Source organism: Stegostoma tigrinum, chromosome 10 (genome assembly GCF_030684315.1).
Source record: "Stegostoma tigrinum isolate sSteTig4 chromosome 10, sSteTig4.hap1, whole genome shotgun sequence".
NCBI lineage: Eukaryota > Metazoa > Chordata > Chondrichthyes > Orectolobiformes > Stegostomatidae > Stegostoma > Stegostoma tigrinum.
The window spans coordinates 70,992,671-71,013,485 of record NC_081363.1 but is presented as its reverse complement, the minus strand read 5'-3'; the positions used below and the strand labels follow the sequence as shown (position 1 = coordinate 71,013,485).

The window sequence follows — 20,815 nt, the reverse complement described above, 5'->3', positions numbered from 1 at the left end:
AAATTTGATCTTGAGTGAAGATGAGCTTCTATCTGACAAGTGTGCTGTTTTATGAACCAAATCCAATTATTCACTTTTCAATCAGATGTTTTAATTAAATATGACATCAAAAAACTTAGTTTCAAGCTTTCTGGATGAATTTGTTGTCAAATGCTAATTATATTAAATTGAACATTGCATTGTGTGGATCTGGATAATTCATGCCTGAAATATGTGATTTACTTCATCAATTTGTATTCAAATCATTAGTTTATAGATCTCCATTAAATTACTGTATATTTATTTCCAATATGCCTATCTACAATCCCCTTGTTTATCTTGAACTAGAAATTAGTATAAGATACTGGTTGACGAAGAAGTTGGAAAATAATAAAATCACGTAGGTTTTCTTAATTAGCAGAATAATGCAGCTTTTTTGAGTAGCAAAGATTTGTTTTCCTGTGTGCAATTTGCAGGACTGAACAAACAATAATATATTAAAATCCAGCAAGGTCCAGATGGAAATCTTTTGGCTGTAAGCACCCTGTATGGGACTTCTCATTGAAATGCAGAGGGCTCTAAAGGGACTGGAGGCTAAATGCAGAGTGGATGCTTCCACAGAGAGATGCGGCCCAGAGGGCGTAGCCTTAGAATAAAGGGGCACCAACTTAAGACTGAGGTAAGGAGAAATTTCTTGAGGATTGAGAATCTTTGGAACTCCTTGCCACAGAGAGCTGGGGGGTGGGGTCAGAATCCCAGTCTATATTTTAAGGGTTGGGAATCAAAGGGAAAAGACAGCAGGATGAGGAATAGTGGATCAGCCATGATCCTCTTGAATGATGGTGCAGGCTTGACGGATCAAATGGTTAACTCCTATTTCTTCCGCCTTATGTTTGTGCAGAGCCAGAAAAACAATCCCATATGAAAACAACCAGTTGTTCACAGAACCCGTAAGATATGGGATATGTTCATGTGATGGTAGTGCTGAGGACCTGCCACCTTGGTCATCACCAGACAAGTGCAAGAAAAATGTCAAAAACAACACCAGGAGCTTTTGCTTGCATTGATGTGACCGAAGCATTTCACTCAGTAACTTGAGGATCTCTGGCGTGTGCTGTAACATTCTGGATGCCCAAGAAACTTTCCCATGATGCTCCAACTACTTCAAGATGCTCTGACAGCAATTATCTTGAGATCAGAAATACACTCCTTCAAAGTCTGAATTTGGGGCAAGCAAAGCTATGTGTTAGCTTCCATGATATTTGCAGTCTCCCTGATGGTGGCAGTTCATGTCATCAAAGATGAACTGCCCCCTGTTTGAGTATGCTGCCAAGATGGAAAGCACTTCAAACTCAATTGTTTCTGTGACAAACCCTTGATGACAAACTGAGTCGGTTGCAATAGACATTTAAATGATCTATAGACTACAGTGTCATTACGTACCCTGCACCAGATTTGCAAGACTGCTGCCAGATCAGAGATGTCAGTTTGTTCTTCTGATAACTACAGCAGTGAGTAATTGACAACAATGTCAAAAATAGTCGTCGTGCACAGAGCAATTATCATAACCACACTCTGGCAAGGAGACCTGGTCTGTGTATCAACATCAAATAAGTATTCCAGAGAAGTTCCGTCGGCAAGTTCGCTGTCATAACCATAGCATTAAGGGGAGAACAGTCTCTCAAATGTTGTTGTCCTCCATTTGAAGCTTGCTCCATAAGCCTTGAGACAAAACTTGTGCAAAGTCAAATCAGATGGACAGACCACTGTTTCTGCTTGACTGAAAATATGTCTCCTCGCCAGGTCCGAGTTTTCTCAGACAGCCAGTGTTCCAGGGGACAACACTTCGAAGTTCCCCGAGAAGCATGGCAACATGGATATGAGTAACCAGCAAGAGTGGGCTACTAATTGCACCAACTGGTTACAACACGCTCATTCAGCTAGATCACCAACACTATTTTATCAATGAGACTGAGAAATAAAGAAAACGAAACAAACCCTGCATCCAGAGATCTGTCGGTCAAGAATCAGCTTGTTCAGCCATTTGTGAACCAGTGGCAGAAACTCGCATCTTCTGAGTAGATATTATTCTTGAGTTGAGAGACGGTTGATTGTATTAGTAAATGAGGCTATCTTGCCAAAAGGGGAATTGAAGAAAACAGGCAACTTTATCTTTGATTTCCAAATGCCCATCTGTTAGTTGACCAGATAACAGTTTGAACATTCTAGTAGCATTAACACTTATTGAGCAGAAAAAGAGACAGAGGATACTTATTTGACTTCTTCAACTCATGATCTTTACTCACAGAAGAGCAGGGGCAATCGAAATATGGGAACACCACCAACTGAAAGTTTCTCCCAAGACTCTCGCCAACCCATGACCTTGTATCCATCATCGTTCCTTCACTGTTACTGAGTCAAAATCCTTAATCCCCCTTTTTTAATTGCACTGTGGGTATCGCTACACCTCAGAATTGCAGTGGTTCATGAAGGCAGGTCATCACCCCATTCCCAAAAACAATTTCGGGTGGGTAACAAGTGTTGGCCTAGCTCGCAACGTCCCATCTTCTGAATGAGTAAAAGGAAAAAAAAAATCCCATTGAGTCTATTTTCAACGTAATGTGTCACTTCTTTCCTGTTAGAACATGTCTAAAACTTTCCAAGCGACTACACTGGTAAGTCTCCATAATGGAAAGAATTGTCATGCTCATGATGAGCTGAATATCACACAGGCTATTTGTCATTCAAATGTTTGGAAATATATAATCAATGGAACATAAAGGAACTTCACGTATAGGCTGCTTCTAGCCTAAAAATAACCCCTCCAGTCAGTAGAGGAGTTTGTTGTGCTTGTCCTCTTAGCCACATTGCTGAATGTATAAACAGGATGCTGACTTCAACTTATCCAAAGGCCTGTTTATGAGATCTGTTATGTACTGAGCTAAAATGACCATGTACTTTTTATGAATTGTGTGCTCTTTCTTTCATGCCAGCCCAATTTGACTTTGTACATGAACAGTGAGCAAAAAAGCAATAACATTCATCGCTATGGAGCGGATTAAAAAAATGGCTTTTGGTGGCTGCTGCATTTCAATTGAAGAAAATGTAACCAAATGGAGACTGGTATTCCACTTCTGGAAGGTTGAAAGGCTGCTACCACAAATACTGGCATTGATAAAGCCCCTTGCCTCTAATAAATACAAATACATAGCTCTGAGCCATGTGTGCACCTCTGCTAAGCAGGATCTGAACCAACATCTGACATGATCTTGGGAGGATTTTTCACTCTGTCTCTTCAGGCAGAGAATGTGGATGAGTGTGGGTTTGGGGGAAGCAGAAGCAGTGAAAAATACAGTGAAAGGACACAAGAATTAAATTTTGAATGCTTTGACACTGGAATTGTAGCTAAAAATTGAATCTGCAATTTAGGGAAGGATTACACTTGAGCTAGTTGGCTATCAGTGCCTTTCAATCTTCAGGCACTCTCTAGCCAATAGAGCACTTTATCATTGTATTGTTTTTCCTTTATTCATTATATTGTTTTTCCTTTATTCATTAACGGGAAGAGGACATCATTGGCAAGGCAGCATTTTTTGCCCATCCCTAATTGCCCAGAGGGCAGTTCAGTGTCTGGAGTCACATGTAGGCCAGACCAGGTAAGGATGGCAGTTTCCTTCCCTAAAGGACCTTAGTGAACCAGATAGATTTTTCCCAACAATTGACAATGGATTCACAGTCATCTTGCGATTCTTAACTCCAGATATTTTATTGCATTCAAATTCCATCATCTGCCGTGGCAGGATTCGAACCAAGGTCCCCGTAATGTTACCTGGGTCTCTGGATTAACAGTCCAGCGATAATACCACTAGGCCATTGCCTCCCTATGGATAGTCAATGTGACAGGCAGCTTACACATATGGTGGTAAGATATTTCAAACCTCGTGTTATAGGCTCTGACTCCTGTCAGCTGTTGTAATGCGTTGTTGAAGACAGTATGATATTTCACTTGGGAGGCAGAAATAGAAGGTAAGTATTCACTCACTTTATCGAGGGATCAGTTCAAGTAACAGGTGACCAGGTTCTGGTTAACTGTTAAAGGTGGATGACTGAATTAATTGCAATTAAAGTAGAATCGCACCCCCCCTTTTTTTTTCTAATGTGGCAATGCAAAAAGCAGTAGTTTGTGGCCAAGGTTGTTGTTGTTTTTTTTGGCTCAATTCACCTTCGATCTAGAACATTGGGCACTTCTACTCATTCACAGAGTATTTGGGCTTGTCAAAATGTTGCGGTCTGTGGGAAAGCAATTAGTTACAATTGGCTGCAGTGCTTCCCATGTTGTGTTCTGTTGTGACTTTAACACTTCAAAATCAGTGCGAATGCAGAGGTCTGCTTAAAAACACTATTTCGGTAATGCAGAGCATATATTTTTATGGTTTGCGTATTATGGATCAAAATCGATACCTGATACAAATATGAAAATCTGCATTTTAAAATGCATAAGTGTTTCTTTGACCTCTTAGTTTTTGACCATGCTGTTTGCCAGTGACATGATTCACAGAGGCATCCACTGCACAGTAACTAGATCGAGCTCCCATTCAGCAATTCATGCACACAGTAATCAGCATTTCTCCCCCCCCGCCCCCCCACCCCGCCTGACTTCTCTGAATCTCTCGCACACCTCTCCTGAGACGACTCAGATCCTCCGCCATATGCCCTGCCCCAATGAAAGGGGGTCAACAGGTAGGGAACCTGTCAGAGCAGACGAGAGCAGTATTATGGCACAGTTTCAGGCTTTGCAGCTCAGCCGTACAGCCTCCTGACAAATTGCTGAAACTGATAGCTTTTGCTGCATACACACTGCCTCTGCCTGCCCCATATCAATGCACAAACATCTTGATTGCACTTGCACCAACTGTCAAATGTATTATTTTTGGGGTTGAAGAGTGCATTGGACTCTGGCTGTCCTGCTTTAGAATGTCTCTTTGCATCCACCCCCCCCAACGCCATGCCCTAGTAGCTGTCGTTATTACCAGTTAAGTGTAAGATGGTCAGTGGTGACCCCCATATTGATAGCAGTGGATTCCATGATAATTGCTGGGCATTTCTGGACCAGAAATGTTGTTTGGCACAATCAGTTCTGTGCGATTGACCAGACAGCTATAAACTTGCAACGTTTTTAGGTTTACTTGGAAATGTGAGAAAAGTATTGCACAGGCGTTAGATAATATTAGCAGTGGCACGTTTAAGTTTATACATAATTAAATGTGCGTGTTCCTCAGTGTTCTTCAGTCGACTGAAGTTGTATCTTTTTGCTTCCCTCAGAAAAGCAGGTGGTTTCCAAATGCACTTAAAGGGAAAGCTGCAGTCCCTCTGTCCGAGATGCTTAATCCTCTGTCTTGCAAACCATTGTGCCAGCTTAAATGCATCTCCACGTTGGGTATTTCCCAAATGAAAAGACAGAAAACACGCTCTGGAAGAATATTTGCAAGTGCAGATATGGAGAGCAGAGTATTGGGAGAGCGATGACTTCCTGAAAAGGAGAATTTGAGTGCAAGACACACAGCTTTGGCAACATGTCTCACTTTCGAGCAATACTCAGGTTAGGTACAGCTGAAGCACTGCCTGTATGTCTGAGACAGCTTTGCCAAGGATCAGATTCAAAATATCAACATGATTTGATTGATGAAAAATTGTTGTGATGATTTCAAATTTGTTATTCTGTTGATGAGTGCAACAGAACAAGCCTCAGCAACATGTGCCTCAGTTCATCAAAACAATGTTGCCCTTTTTATGCTTTTATCCTAATAGATTAGTCAACAGTCAGAATTGAAAATATTTCAGCAATATCTTCTCACTTGAGCTCACTAAAACATTTCACATGATGGTTACTCTTGGAGTTCTGTGCAGGTTCATTCACTTCAAAAAGTACTTTCTATCGTGACGATGCTGTTATTTTGAAAGGTCATTTTGTCCTTTTTTTGAGAGGTTGTAATGCCAAGATGATGAACTGGCTACTCGTACAAATTAGCTAAACAACGTATGAGGCTTTGGGATTTTTTAAAATAGTTGGAACAGTGGAAGTAACTTGTGGCCAGCTCTCTGACTCAATTTTCTGGGTTTTGTTTTATTTCCCAATAGCTTCAGAAGTCTTCAGGATCTCAAGAGCTGGAAGCTTCAGTGAACAATTCTCAGCTGTTACTTTCTCTGCCCCTTCTCGATTGTTTCCTTTTCATCCCAGATGGTAGAGCTGCATGTAAGAATCTTTGTCAGAAGTTGCCTTTTTGCCAACGTGCTGTGTTTATGGGATGTTACTATGTTGCAACAGTTAATTAAGTACTGTATCTAGCATTTGGTTAAGTTTTCTAGTAGTTAAGTCATTCTAGATTCCTTTCTTTTGGTTTGTATTTTAACTATAATGTTTAAATAAATTGTTTTGCTTAATGACAAGTTGTTGGACCAGTCACATTGCTGCTGGAAAATGACGATTCACATCTGCTTTTTAAATATGAAGAAGTTGGGTTCTGGGTTCTGCTTTCTCAAAATATTTTGAAGGGGTCGGGTCTGGTCCAAAACAATTCTCAAATAGTTTTGCATCTAATATATTTTTAAAAAAATAAGTATTAAGTCTAGGTTCCTGCTGTCATTCACTGAAAACAGCCTGGAGTGAGGTGAAAACCACCAAGCTCTGATCTTTACAATGCTCTTATCAAAGACTTTGCATTCAATTATTTTAGGAAATGGTCATGAGCTGGCTGTTCTTGCTTCTGCCAATGCTCATGAAGAGGGGGTATCACAAAAACACCAGCTTTTAACAATGCTTTGCCCTTGCACAAAATGTAAAACAATGCCAGTTTGTAAAATTAATTTTTCAATAGGTTGTCTTGCATCACTTATAAGATTGGATGAGAATATGTAAGTATGTTTTGTTAGTTAATTTCATTTAACTGTTAGCAATTTGGTAAGGATCTGAATGTAAGAACTGCTGAATTGTGGTTTTCTTTGTGATCCTGTTACTGTGTTCATCTGTGGTGCAGAGTACTTAGTAGAGGTGAAGATTTGCATCTTGAAATGGCTATTTCCCAAATCTTGTCAGTTCTTAACAGATTTTAGTGTGATAAATCACTGATGTCATCAACATGGATGGGGAGAATAGTTCCACGTTTATTGTTCAAAGTGTGCTTAGACATTGGACAGTTTGTGCGACTATCTGTAGGTCTGTCATTCTCTTCACATGTCCATAACTTTGTCTCGTCTTTTGTCCTTGAATGAAGGAATTGCTAATTGCTTCCAAGTGGATGTAAATTTCTAAAAGCTAGAACATTTGACACATCGTTGCTCTGCACCATTTCTACTGAATTCCTACTTCAACTTCTCTTTATAGTTTCATCCCACTTTATCTCGATAATCTTCCTGACTGCTAACCCACCATCCCATGCACCCTAACCCTCCATTTAGCTTGCTCTGGTTTCGTGTACGTTCTCTTTCCTTTCACCCTTTTGTCCAATGACTTGGTAGCTCTGTTTTGAGTCATGCAGAAACCATGTTTTGGGATGCCTCCCCAATTGTCTCAACGTTCGTCCCTAAAATCTACCTTTGTCCAAAATGTAGTTCCGCTATAATGTGTCTTTCATGAAAGTGAATTGCAATAGTGTGATTGATGAATAGTGGACACTGCTTGGATAATGCCAACTTTCTGTTGTATAGGTATAGCGATTTTTCTACAGTGTGAGCTCTCACACGAACACAACTATCGTGTCATAAGAGAGGTACCTGTATTCATCATAATAGTCCTTGGCGCTTATTCAATCTTTTTAGGAAGAGTTTTAAGTTAATTGGACTCAGTGTTAACCTTGACTACTTGTGGAAACAGCCTTCTGATAATGTTTTACACACCTACTTGAACAACTCTGAATTAACTGGAATGGGCCAATATTGTCTGCATAAGCCAAGTAATAGAGTATAAACAAGATATTATGGCACATATATTTGTGCTGATTGTGGGAGTTCTCTTTTTACGGGCCACCTTGTTGATAATTCACAAGTGTCTGCCCTGCACTAGCAATATAATTCCGTGGAAACAATAATGGAAGATGGTCAGCAATTGGCATTATATATTAAGAGTAAAAGGCATGTTGAAAGACATGTTTCAGCCTCTACTTGTCAACACAGGCAAGAATGCCAAATTTAAAATGGACCAAGAATTTCTTCTGCGTGTGACATGTTGCTGATTGGCTGACAGACTAACTCTGATCAAATAGAGAATGCGATAGGGTTAGGGTAAGGGTAAGGAACCTTTGTCCGCCAAACTTTTTGTTTATCTTTTCAAATTAGTCATAGTGTTCCTTTTTTGTTGCAGACGACATGGCCCTATGTAAGAATTTATATAGCTTCAAGGAGGCATAAGTGAACCATATTACAAGTGCAAGTGATGATATTATATTGGCTCATAATGTAATTCTTAATTCACTTGGGCTTGTTCAACAAGTGGTATTCAATCTTGAAATCACAACTAATGCTAAATGTTACATTGAGTTTTGCAAGCACATCTGTTTGAGTCCAGTCATCACTCTGCCTTTTGTGATCAGGAACAAAGCCTCAACAGCATGTTGCTGTTTCTGAGTATTGTACAAATGTTGAACTATCATGCAATAATTTGGCATTGCCTTCAAAATGCTGTTTCTATCTTCATTAATGTTTGAAAAATATTTGGTGTGGGCATAAACTGTAATTTGAAGCTTTAATGTCTTCCATTGGTAGTGGCTGAAAAGGTGGTAAAAATGGCAGAACCATCACTGACACTGGAATAAAGTCCCTATTGCATCCATTGACTTAGTTGTGATTGAGTGCATGAGTTTGTAATGGATTAAACCATTCAATATTCAAAATAGGAGCATAGGAATGGGAGTAGATCATTCGTCTCCTTGAGCCTGTACCACCATTCAATGAGATCATGGCTGATGAGTGATCAAACTCCATAAACCTGCCTTTTGCCAATATCCTTGAGTAACTTTTGATTTAACAAAAATTAGCAATCTCTGATTTAAATTAACTGATCAAGCATCCACAGCTGTTTGTGAAAGAGTGTTCCAACGTCTACTGTCCCAAAGATAGGTGGAGTTGTGGATAATGAGGATTGTCAGAGCACACAGCAGGATATAGATCATACAGAAGCATGGGCAGAAAAATGGCAGATTGAGTTTAATGTGGTCTGAGGTGATGCAGTTTGGAAGGTCACATACAGGTGAAAATTATGCAGTGAATGGCAGAACCCTAAGGAGTATTGATAAACTGAGGGGTCAATTATTAGGGGACACATGTTCAAGATAGCGGGTGGGAGGGTTGTGGGGGTGCTCAGGATTTAAGAAATGTGCAAGGTATGCTTTTCACACAAAGGGTGGTGAGTGCCTGGCACGTGCTGCCAGAGGAAGTGGAAACTGATGCCGCAGCAGCATTCAAGGAACAATACATATTTAGGAAGGAAATAGAAGGTTACAGATCCTGTAAGTGAAGACAGTTTTAGTGTGAAAGGGCAACATGTGTCAGCGCAGGCTTGAAGGGCCAAAGTGCCCAAAGTTTGTTCTTGTTCCCTGCATGTAGAAGTGCTTCCTAAAATTTATTCTTGATGACCTGACCTTAATTCTCACAACAATGCCCCCTGGTTATAGAATTCTCAACTATTGGAAATTCATTGCAAGTTTACTTATACACACTGTCTTCTCCTGTGAATATCTTGAAGACTTCAAAATAAATAGGGCAATAAAACAGCCTCTATTCCACTCCCAATAACAAGAAGCAACCATCGCAAAAGGAAAATCCTGCTCATCTTTGAATCCCTGCAATGTGGAAGCAGGCTATTCGGCCCATCGAGTCCACACTGATCCTCTGAAGAGTAGCCTCCCCTACCCTTTATGTAACCCTGTACTTCCCATAACTAGTCCACCTAGTTTGCACATCCCTAGCCTCTCTGGGCAATTTGGCACAGCCAATCAACCTAACCTCTGTTAGGACTGTGGGAGTAAACTAGAGCACCCGGAAGAAACCTGGACAGACCCTGCGAGAATGCACAGACACACATGGTTGTTGGAGGCTGGAATTGAACCCGGATCCCTGGTGCTGTGAGGCAGAATTACTAACCACTGAGCCACTGCGCAGTCCAACAGTGAATGGTGGAAATCTGAAATAAAAACCAAGTTCTGAAAAAAATGCCCCAGTTTTGCCAGAATCTATTGAGGAGAGGACGGGTTAATGTTTCAAGTCCAAGATAACCCTTCTTTGGAACTCTCTTTCTCCTGCTTTGACCTACTTGGTGCTGCTATTTATATTGCTCTCCTAAAGAATTAAAAGTACTTAACTCTGATTACATTTCAATGGGTTTCTGTTTGTCCTGGATCAATTGGTTTCATAATTGCAAGTTGTAGATGGTCACTAGGGTTTTGTTTGCTTAAGGAATTTCAGAAAGCGAAACCATTTTATGAAAACTGTGGCAGTGATTTGGAAATAACTCCAAAAAGAACTCTGACAAATGTCCAATTACAGAACTTGAAAAGAGTGATTTTATTGCCTTGAGTGGATTTGTTTCATGGTTTAAAAGAAGCCACGTTTAGTATCCCTACTGTGGATCTGGCTGGACTTTGCTAATCCAGCACACGCTGAAATATTGCATTTATGTTTAATGTTCAAATCTGGAAGATATGTAGAAACAACCTTCAATGTTTTTGCCTAGCGTTGCACTGGACAGACATAGTATTGTAAATATATTCTACTCTCTGCAATCCAGAGGGCTTGGGACAAAGTCATGTCTGAACTGTGGAGTTTTTTTTGCATTTAAAAAATGAAAGTAATTTATATGTTAATCAGAATTTTGTGAAATTGAGCACATGTAGCCATAAATATTTATCTGGAAGACAAAACGATGAAGCATTGTAAAGCAACAATTAAAAACATGTTGCCACTGTCTGAGCTAGAGAGAGGTATGAAATACAATATGAAGTAGACAAATGGTGTACTCAGGAAATACTGTATCAGTGATAATGGGAACTGCAGATGCTGGAGAATCCAAGATAATGAAATGTGAGGCTGGATGAACACAGCAGGCCCAGCAGCATCTCAGGAGCACAAAAGCTGACGTTTCGGGCCTAGACCCTCCTTCAGAGAGGGGGATGGGGTGAGGGTTCCGGAATAAATAGGGAGAGAGGGGGAGGTGGACCGAAGATGGAGAGAAAAGAAGATAGGTGGGGAGGTAGGGAGGGGATAGGTCAGTCCAGGGAAGACGGCCAGGTCAAGGAGGTGGGATGAGGTTAGTAGGTAGGAGATGGAGGTGCGGCTTGGGGTGGGAGGAAGGGATGGGTGAGAGGAAGAACAGGTTAGGGAGGCAGAGACAGGTTGGACTGGTGTTGGGATGCAGTGGGGGGAGGGGACGAACTGGGCTGGTTTTGGATGCGGTGGGGGAAGGGGAGATTTTGAAGATTGTGAAGTCCACATTGATACCATTAGGCTGCAGGGTTCCCAAGCAGAATATGATTTGCTGTTCCTGCAACCTTCGGGTGGCATCATTGTGGCACTGCAGGAGGCCCATGATGGACATGCCATCTAAAGAATGGGAGGGGGAGTGGAAATGGTTTGCGACTGGGAGGTGCAGTTGTTTATTGCGAACCGAGCGGAGGTGTTCTGCAAAGCGGTTCCCAAGCCTCCGCTTGGTTTCCCCAATGTAGAGGAAGCGGCACCGGGTACAGTGGATGCAGTATACCACATTGGCAGATGTGCAGGTGAACCTCTGCTTAATGTGGAAAGTCATCTTGGGGCCTGGGATAGGGGTGAGGGAGGATGTGTGGGGGCAAGTGTAGCACTTCCTGCGGTTGCAGGGGAAGGTGCCGGGTGTGGTGGGGTTGGAGGGCAGTGTGGAGCGAACAAGGGAGTCACGGAGAGAGTGGTCTCTCCGGAAAGCAGACAGGGGAGGGGATGGAATAATGTCTTGGGTGGTGGGGTTGGATTGTAAATGGCGGAAGTGTCGGAGGATGATGCGTTGTATCCAGAGGTCGGTGGGGTGGTGTGTGAGAACGAGGGGGATCCTCTTTGGGCAGTTGTGGCGGGGGCGGGGTGTGAGGGATGTGTTGCGGGAAATACGGGAGACGTGGTCAAGGGCGTTCTCGACCACTGTGGGGGGAAAGTTGCGGCCCTTGAAGAACTTGGACATCTGGGAAGTGCGGGAGTGGAATGCCTCATCGTGGGAGCAGATGCGGCGGAGGCGGAGGAATTGGGAATAGGAGATGGAATTTTTGCAGGTTGGTGGGTGGGAGGAGGTGTATTCTAGGTAGCTGTGGGAGTCAGTGGGCTTGAAATGGACATCAGTTACAAGCTGGTTGCCTGAGATGGAGACTGAGAGATCCAGGAAGGTGAGGGATGTGCTGGAGATGGCCCAGGTGAACTGAAGGTTGGGGTGGAAGGTGTTGGTGAAGTGGATGAACTGTTCGAGCTCCTCTGGGGAGCAAGAGGCGGCGCCGATACAGTCATCAATGTAACGGAGGAAGAGGTGGGGTTTGGTGTCCCTATACACCTGTATTCCGCATGAAGTTGGCCTCAAGGCCCTCCGCTTCTTCCTGTCCCGCAGGCCTGACCAGTCCCCCTCCACCGACACCCTAATCCGCATGGCCGAACTCGTCCTCGCCCTCAACAACTTCTTTCGATTCATCCCACTTCCTACAGACTAAGGGGGTGGCCATGGGCACCCGCATGGGCCCCAGCTATGCCTGCCTCTTTGTAGGTTACGTGGAACAGTCCCTCTTCCGCACCTACACAAGCCCCAAACCCCTCCCGCCGGAAGTGCTACACTTGCCCCCACACCACCTCCCTCACCCCTATCCCAGGCCCCAAGATGACTTTCCACATTGGCACATGTGCAGGTGAACCTCTGCTTAATGTAGTATACTGTATCCACTGTACACGGTATGGCGTCCTCTACATTAGGGAAACCAAGCGGAGGCTTGGGGACCGCTTTCCAGAACACCTCCGCTCGGTTCGCAATAAACAACTGCACCTCCCAGTCGCAAGTCATTTCCACTCCCCCTCCCATTCTTTAGATGACATGTCCATCATGGGCCTCCTGCACTGCCACAATGATGCCACCCGAAGGTTGCAGGAACAGCAACTCATATTCCGCTTGCGAACCCTGCAGCCCAATGGTATCAATGTGGACTTCACCAGCTTCAAAATCTCCCCTTCCCCCACTGCATCCCAAAACCAGCCCAGCTCTTCCCCCTCCCCCCACCTCATCCCAAAACCCATCCAACCTGTCTCTGCCTCCCTAACCTGTTCTTACTCTCACCCATCCCTTCCTCCCACCCCAAGCCGCACCTCCATCTCCTACCTACTAACCTCCTCCCACCTCCTTGACCTGTCCGTCTTCCCTGGACTGACCTATCCCCTCCCTACCTCTCCACCTATACTCTCCTCTCCACCTATACTCTCCTCTCCACCTATACTCTCCTCTCCACCTATACTCTCCTCTCCACCTATACTCTCCTCTCCACCTATCATCTTTTCTCTCCATCTTCGGTCCTCCTCCCCCTCTCTCCCTATTTATTCCAGAACCCTCACCCCATCCCCCTCTCTGAAGAAGGGTCTCGGCCTGAAACATCAGCTTTTGTGCTCCTGAGATGCTGCTGGGCCCGCTGTGTTCATCCAGCCTCACATTTCATTACTCAGGAAGTACTACTTGTTGTATATTCTTGCACAGTGTTTTCCTGTGCTGCACAGCTACTGCCCATGCTCTGCCATTTTCTACCCTTGATCCTATGAATGATTTGATTTCTTTATTGTCACATAGCATAGACTTCGATCACTGTAGAAGCAGGCCACTTTGTCTATCAAGTCCACAGATACCCTCCAAAGGGCATCCTGCCCCCAATATCCCCAAGTTTCCCACAGCTAATCCACCTAACCTGCACGTCCCTCGACACAGCAATTTAGCATGGCCAATCCACCTAACCTTGCACATCTTTGGACTGTGGGACGTAACTTGGAGCACCCACAGGAAACCCTGCAGGCATGGAGAATGTCAGTGTGGAGTTTGCACGGTTCCTTGAGGGTGCAATCGAACTGCACCCCTGGCGCTGTGGGGTAGCAGTTGTAGCTGCAGAGCTGCCATATCACTAGAAGATACAGTGAAAAGCCTTTTGATCACCACAATCTGGCACCATTTTGACATACAATGATGACTTAAGAGTTCATCTTCTGTGCAAATTGGAGTCTCGAGCACGGCTTCAGTCTTTCTGCAAGATGTTCAGCTCATCCACAAGTCCTGCTTTGGAGACAGCAAATAAGGTACTGATGCCCCAGGAGACACTCGGTCTGCTGGTGCCTCACTGACAGCACCAACAGTTTTGGCTCTGAGCCTACCATTACCAGGAATCCTGCTCCACGCCACTGATGCTGCTGTGGCCTCAACAAGGAAAAAGGAAGGAAAGGGGGGAAAAAAAAGTGCAAAGTAGCTGGAGAAAATGATGCCACCAGCCTGGAACAGATGGGCTGCAATGAGTCCGAACATGACGAAACCTGTTGGCACAAACTTGAAATGGTTTGGTTCTAAAATATGGGTTGCTAAGTTGCGTTCTCTGACTGGGAATTCATCCCAGGCTGTGGCAGTGAAAGCACTGAATCCCAACCATCAGATCACCAGGGACATTTGTTTTTGGCTTGTACTCATCAGGGTAGATGTAAGAATGCCAAACTTTAAAAAAGACCAATAATTTATACTGCATATGACATGGCGCTGATTGGTTGACAAATTAACTCCGATCGGATGAAGAATGTAAAACTCAGATACACCATGACAATTAACTTTTTTGTTTTGCAGTGCTCAAACAGTTGAGTGGCAAGTCTTTAGGCTTCTTGGGTCTGCTCAAGACAATTTCCCAGAGAATTAGTGGTGTTTGAGTTGAGATTTGCAGACTGGAGATTCTATAGAAAGTGTTCCGTAACTTTTCACCATTTTCCAATGTCAACATTCTGTTCACGTGTGTTTTGAAGATAACTTGGCAATCATGACCAACTGTATTTCTCCCAACATCCATATACCAACTGATTGTGGTTTCTGGTGTGGCAGTGTCTGGATTTTAAGTATTCATCCTGGTTCAAATTCCTTAGCACCCTCATTCTTCTCTCATTTCGTAATTTCCTCTAGTCCCATGCCACCTGAGAACCTGATATTGCTACAGTACTGACCTCCTCCACTGCGGTGAATCCTCTGTTTGCTTTGCACCAGCTTTGGTGACTGCGCCTTGAATTGTCTAAGCCCACAGCTTTTAAAATTTCTTTTTTAAAAGCTCTGTGCTGCTCTCGTACTTCATCTTTTTCAAGACACTGCATTAAAATTTATCTGCTTTTAATGGAACTTTTGATGACCTACGTAAAATCTGTGTGGCTTGGTGTCAATTTTTTTCTGATAACGCAAGTGCCTTGGAACGAGGCTTACGACTGGCTCTATGTAAGAGATGAAAGGGTGAGTTGTCTCAAGTATATTAATCAGTTCCTGAACTCTGCCTACCAAGCTTCATTTGAGCTCACTGACATGGCTTCTCCTACCCCTGTTGAAAGAGTAGAAAATGAGGTGGGTGTTTGAACCCAAATACCCAGACTACAACCCCACTTGATGAAGTGGGATCAGTGGAGCGGGAAGGCTGATGTTTTGGGCCTACGCCCTTGAAGGGTCTGGGCCTGAAACATCAGCCTTCCTGCTCCTCCGCTGCCTGGCCTGCTGTGTTCATCCGGCTCTACACCTTGTTATCACAGATTCTCCAGCATCTGCACTTCCGCCTATCTCTGAAGTGGGAGCTGGTTTTAAATTCTGCTCATGTTGATGAGTGAATGAGTTGCTCTGGAATTGCTCCCTGAGGATTTCCTGAATGAACATAAATTTTAGGTGAAGCAAGTCACTATTTCTAGTCTTTTATTATAATAGTGAAGAAAATGATTTTCCTTCGCCGCTCATTTCTCTCTGAAGCTTTCCCGTGTTTTAGAATGCTTCTTGATGGCCTTTGAGACTGTTAAATTAAAAGCTAAGTTTCCACAATTGCATTTTCTTCTGGCTTGCTGATGGTTTGATGTCTTTGAAATTTAATTTGCAGAATATCACGAGGATAGAATGATAGTGTTTCCAAAATCTGAGCTCGGACACTGAAAGGTTTTAGTGACTTTTGTTATCGGTGCGTTTTGCTAGGTGAGCCGTTCCTTGCTAATTATATCAAGTGCGTACATTTATGAACCCTCAAAGCAAAATGAGCGTGCGGTAAAGTATCCAGTGTTTGACCTACAAGTAACTGGACGTTGACTTCACAGTTTGGGAGCGTTGTTGGCTCAGTGCCTGTCTGCTGCAGATTTTAATCCTAGTATTAGCTCTTGTTAGTTTTGAAGTCCCACTCCTCACATTGAATGACTGCACACCTGCTGGGAGTCTGATCTTGTTCAAGGTGCTACCCCTTTTTGCATGACATATTGAAGCAGATCTGCCACTTGCTCACTCCAGTAGCTGTTGAAGGTTCCATGGCACTAGTTGAAGAAAAGCAGTGGGTCGTAAGAGAAGAAACCCCTCATTAACTAAATGGTTGCTTGTCTCACCTTTGTAGCACCTTCCCATGTTTAATTTGGCCATGTAAAAATGCTGGTTCCAAGTCATTACACTACACAATGTTGAAATTAAAATATTAGTGTTCTCTTAAGCCATGTATTCATGTGTACCTGAAGGAAACGGCTAATTGTTGCTCTTTCCATGCAAGTGTGACATGGAGGAATCCAAGACCATCCTTTCTCAGAAACATTATCTTGCTTGAAATAGGTAATGTTCTTGAAATTAAAGGACTCTGTTACATTGTAGAAAGATGAAACTCCTCACAAAACTTGTTTATGCTGTCTCTTAAGCAGAAGACACAGATGGAAACAGCTCTGAATAAGCCTCAATGAGGAAGCCTGAGCTTCAAGTCAGTGTGTAATTTGAAATAACATACGAGTCTTTCCATTGACCTTGTCCCGGTTTAACTTGGTGTGACCATTAATTACATAATCACGAAAGCAAAATAATGCAGATGCTGGAGTTCCGAAATAGAAATAAGGTGCTGAAAATGGGCAGCAGAGTGGCTCATTAATTAGCACTGCTGCATCTCAATGTGAGGGACAGGGCTTCAATTCTAGCCTTGGGTAACAGTGTGGAGTTTGCAAGTTCTCCCCGTTTTCTTTGTGGGTTTCCTTTGGGTGCCCCAGTTTCCTCCCACAGTCTGAAGATGTGCAGGTGAGGTGGATTGGCCATGCTAAATTGCCTCATTGTGTCCAGGGGCATGCAGGCTAGATGGATTAGCCATGGGAAATGCAGGGTTACAGGGATATAGTAGGGGGCTACTGGGTGGGATACTGTTTGGAGGATCTGTTTGGACTGAATGGCCTGTTTCCTCACTGTCGGAGTTCTACGATTCTATGAAATGCTTTTCTGTAGTGCAGTTGCCGACTGACCTGCTATCTCTCTGTGACTCACTGTCTAATACATTTCTGTGAAGTGCCTTAAGAAATTTTATGACATTTAAGGGTGCTATGTAATTGCGACTAGTAGTTGTTGAACACTGACTTACCATCGCATCCTCCCGACCCCCAAACTAATGTGGCTGAAGTAACATAGTGTGGGTTCTTCTTCTAAAAAAAGACACAGCGTTGAGGGGATCTCGGTGTGGCAGGTGAGGTCAGGTCGGTACCTGTTGCTTGTTCCCCGATGCCTTTTGGCACGGTGGGACTGAACCCTTGGAATGTTAACCAGAACTTAGTGGTCTGTGTGTCTTGTGAGTTTTACCAACTGAGCTGCAGATGGAAGGTCTGCTGCTCTGCTTACTCTTGTGGAGTTGCAATTCACAATTTCCTCCTCCAAAGTCGTGTTTTTAATTAATGTTTTTTCTCCCCTGCCTTGGGAGTAATATGGAGTCATAGAGTTCTACAGCACAGAGAAAAAAGGGCCTTCAGTCCATCATGTCATTGTCTCTGACCAGCGCAGACCTAACGAGTCTAATCCCATTTTCCAGCATTTGGCCCATAGCCTCCTATGCCTTGACCTCACAAGTGCACATTTAAATACTACTAAAGTATTATGATGGTTTCTGCTTCTGCCAACCTTTTAGAGACAGTGAGTTACAGTTTCTCACCACCCTCTGGGGTTAAAAGTTTCTTTGTCTTTTCACATTTAAATGTCTTTCTTCTTCGATCCGTGTCCTCTGGGCATTTAATTCTTCTACCGAGGGGAAAAGTTTCTTCCTATCTGAACTTGAATTGGCTTTGTCACGTGCTCAAATGCGTACAGTGAAAAGCTTGAGTTGCCACAGTGCCATCTTGGGTGCAAAAGTATCTCGATACAGCTTCTGCTACAGACACGGGCGTATAGTGAACCTTGGTACAATCCTTAGTTGCAGAATAGAGCAATGTAGGGGAGGGGAAAAAAATGTTATTACGGCTAGACGTAGTATAACCATAGGTCAGAGAAACAAGGTTAAAAAGGAAAACAGCAGTCTGTCTCTGAAAGGGCTGTCTGCAGCACACCAATGCTGGGGACCTCTAGGTGGTCAGACTGCTGCCTGTTAGCATCCTCCACACTAGGCCGCTGCTTCCACACCAGGCCGCTGCTTCCACACCTTGTTCTGGGCTGCCGCCGACCTACCCTGCTTCAGAGGCCGAGAGTCTGCGAAGAAACCCACAGGAGAAAAGTAAGAAGAAGAACAGGTGGAAAAATCCTACTCGGCCGCCACTCATCTCACTGGAAGAGTCCATCAGTCTCTGTCCCTAAATTTTAATGTCTCCTTGCAGTCTCCTCTGCTGCAGGGGACACAAGCCCAATCTGATCAATCTCTCTTTATAAGTAAAACTCTCCAGCCCACACCTGGTTAATCCCCTTTGCGTTATCTCCAAAGCTGTCACATCCCTTGTATAATGTGGGTTCCAGAAGTGTGCATTCTTTTCTAGTTGCGGCCAAACCAACATTTTATACAGTTCCAGTATATCGTCCCTGCTCTTAAACACTCTGTCTTGGCCAGCAATCCAAGTATCCCATAGGCCACCTTAACCAATTTATCCAGCTGGCCTGATAGCTTTGAGATCAGTGTACTTGCACACCAAGGTCCCTCTGATTCTGTGTTTCCAGGGTTCTCCTGTTCATCGTGTATCCGCTGGCCTTGTTTATCTCGTCCAAGTATATCATCTCAAATTTACCTGATGATTAAATTCCACTTGCCACTGCCTATCTGACTAGCCCTTCTATATCATCTTGTAATCTAAGGCTAACCTCTTCACTATCTCCCAACCCGCCAATTGTAGCATCATCTGCAGACTTGCTGATCGACTTGCTGTGTCCAAGTCTGACATCGAATTGATGGAACTCAATTCTTTAGATTCCCTACAGTGTGGAAACAGGCCCTTCAGCCCAACAAGTCCACACCGCCTCTTGAAGCATCCCACCCAGACGCACACCCCTATAACCCACACACCCCTGAACACTACAGGCAATTTAGCATGGCAAATCCACCTAACCTGCACATCTTTGCACTGTGGGAGAAAACTGGAGCTCCCGGAGGAAACCCACCCAGACACTGGGAGAATGTGCAAACTCCACACAGACAGTCGCCCGAGGTGGGAATCGAACCCGGGTCCCTGGCGCTGTGAGGTTGCAGTGCCGACCACTGAGCCACCGTGCCTGTCAATGTCTGAGCCAATGGCTTTGAGTCCCTGATAAAGAACTGAAGGCCCAGAGATTTGCGTTCATAATACAGCCCAACAGGTCAAGTATTCACCCGGAGAGCTGGCAGAAGGAGATTGAGAGTTTTGTCAGTCACTGCTGCCACCCAGACTGCAGCCTCTGGCTTTCGGCTAGTGACCTGTTCTGGGAATAACAAGTTCTTTCAGAGAAGCTAAATGTATGCTTTGTCTGCTTCCTAAATCTCTAAACACTGGAGGTCTCCTGCATCTAAGGATGCTGCCTAAATGCACATGTGGTCAGTTTTGGAAGTTGACCTGGGAGAAGTAACATTGCTGATTTTGGCTATTTACAGCCATGTACATCAAACAATTAGTTCTTCACAGCACAGAAGCACACTCAAGTAAGGACACGTGGAATCCTTTTTCATGTTTTCCGGTCTATCTTGAGTGCTCTGATGCTTGTTAATGGATCATGTATTAAAACAACACCAATACCTGCTGCATATGTCACACCTATTGAATGAGCACAAAGATTGGAATCATTTACAACCGGCTGTCCATAAAACTGTTTCTCCTCTGCTCCCTTCACACCAACAAACAAAGTATTTTTGATTTGAAGGTAGTTTAGTTATACAACGTTCAGGTGAGGCTCAGAGTAAAGATGGAAGGGTTTCATTAATTATGAACACTACAACATTGTCTTGTATCTGAGGAAATGACTTGAATTGCTGTTAACTTCTCTTCTGCTTTTGTGTTGTCTTATAACATGAAAGATCTATGTTTTTTAGATGCGGATGTAGCTGGCAATGCCTTTATTGCTTGCAATCGATTTGATTGTATTGAATGAAAAACATGTTATGGGGCAGTTAAGAAGCGAGCATTGGTCTGAGAATGGGCATTTCATATTTCCCAGACCAGATAAAACTGTGACAGGTTTCTTTCCCTAAAGTACTAAAGTGCAAGATTTTGCTGTTCATGTGAGCCAGAACAACCAAGGCTGAATACTCAATACTGCTGTCTGCAATGTTATGGGATCATTTCCAAAGAATGGAGAAAATATTCATGATTTACTTTCCGTATTCTGCTTTTTATAATGTAATGTGGTCTCAAGACATTTCAGTCA

The 20,815-nt window shown here is 43.5% G+C and overlaps 1 protein-coding gene across 18 annotated transcripts in view; it reads left to right on the top strand.

Moving 5' to 3' along the window:
- The window catches only part of LOC125455632 (alpha-(1,6)-fucosyltransferase), a 658,909-nt gene that overhangs the window by 7,890 nt on the left and 630,204 nt on the right, over positions 1 to 20,815 (top strand). For 2 of the 18 annotated variants that reach the window (XM_059649248.1, XM_059649240.1), the window contains exon 2: positions 6,118 to 6,232. The exons of the other annotated variants lie outside the window; for them this stretch is intronic. The gene's annotated coding sequence lies outside the window, so the exon portion shown is untranslated. The remainder of the gene's footprint in view (positions 1 to 6,117; positions 6,233 to 20,815) is intronic. 18 annotated transcript variants of the gene reach the window in all.